Below are 1,364 nucleotides of genomic sequence, written 5' to 3' on the forward strand. Positions count from 1 at the left end.
CCTCCCACAGTGCTGGAATTACGGATGTGAGCCACCTCACCCAGCCAATTTTTTTTTTTTTACTTCTAATAGTACTTTGAAAGAAGCCCTACTTTCAATTCCTTTGGGCATATATTTATGAGTGGAATTACTGGGTGGTATTCTATGTTAAACTTTGAGGATTGGCCAAACTGTCTTCCGGAAGAGCTGCACCATTTTACATTCCCACCAGCAACGCACTAGACCCCCAGTTTCTCCACATTCTCATGAACACTTGTTATTGTCCATTTTTACATTTTTTTTTTCAGGCAGAGTTTTACTTTACAGCCCAGGCTGGAGTGCAGTGGCACGGTCTGGACTCACTGCAACTTCTGCCTCCTGGGCTCAAGGGATCCTCTTGCCTCAGCCCACCAAGTAGCTGGGACCACACGTGCATGTCACACACGCAGCTAATTTTTGTATTTCTGGTAGAGATGGAGTTTCACTGTGTCGCCCAGGCTGCATTTTGACATTATTATGATAGCCGTCCTAGTAGGCGTGAAGTAGCATTTCATTGTGGTTTTGATTTGCATTTCCCTAAGGACTAGTAATGTTGAACATCTTTTCATGTAATTGTTGGCTGTATGTCTACCTTCCTTGGTAGAGAAATATCCTGACCCACACATGCATAGCCACCGCCATTATCAAAATCCCCAACCAAAAGTTGTTCTGCTTGTTACAACTGATGAGCCTGCATTGATACATCTCCCAAAGCACATACATTACATTAGGGTTCACACTTGGTGTTGTATTCTATGTGTTTGGATAAACATATACTGACATGCATCCACCACTATAATGTCATACAGAGTAGTTTCACTGCCCTAAAAGTCGCCTGCATTCTCCCTATCCTTCCCTCTCTCCTCCCTAACCCTTGGCAACCACTGATCATTTTGTTCCCACAGTTTTGCCTTTTCCAAAATGTCATATAGCTGTAATCAAACACTTTGTAGCCTTTTCAAAAGGCTTCTTTGACTTAGTCATCTGTATTTCTGTTTCCTCCATGTGTTCATGGCTTGGTAGCTCACTTCTTTTTAGCACTGAATAATATTCCATTATCTAGATACTATGATTTATTTATTCATTCACCTACTTAAGGACATCTACCAAAGTTTTGGTAATTATGAATAAAGCTGAATTCATAATGAGTAAACATCCATGCACAGGTTTTTGTGTGGACGTAAGTTTTCAACTCCTTTGAATAAATACTCAAGAGTAACTGCTGAATCATATGGTAACTGTAGGCTTAGTTTTTATGCTTTTTAAAAAATTATTATTTTGCTCAGTTATCAGATGGAAAGGGGTTCAAATATACTTGCATCAAAGCACACTTAGATTTGTAAGAA

The 1,364-nt window shown here is 39.9% G+C and overlaps 1 non-coding gene across 1 annotated transcript; it reads right to left on the minus strand.

Moving 5' to 3' along the window:
- Nucleotides 1-1,289: 1,289 nt before the first annotated feature.
- LOC115934843 (small nucleolar RNA MBII-202) lies at nt 1,290-1,364 on the minus strand. Its single transcript, XR_004070584.1, has one exon. It is a non-coding gene; the product is annotated as a small nucleolar RNA MBII-202 (small nucleolar RNA).

Source organism: Gorilla gorilla, chromosome 4 (assembly GCF_029281585.2).
Source record: "Gorilla gorilla gorilla isolate KB3781 chromosome 4, NHGRI_mGorGor1-v2.1_pri, whole genome shotgun sequence".
Classification (NCBI taxonomy): domain Eukaryota; kingdom Metazoa; phylum Chordata; class Mammalia; order Primates; family Hominidae; genus Gorilla; species Gorilla gorilla.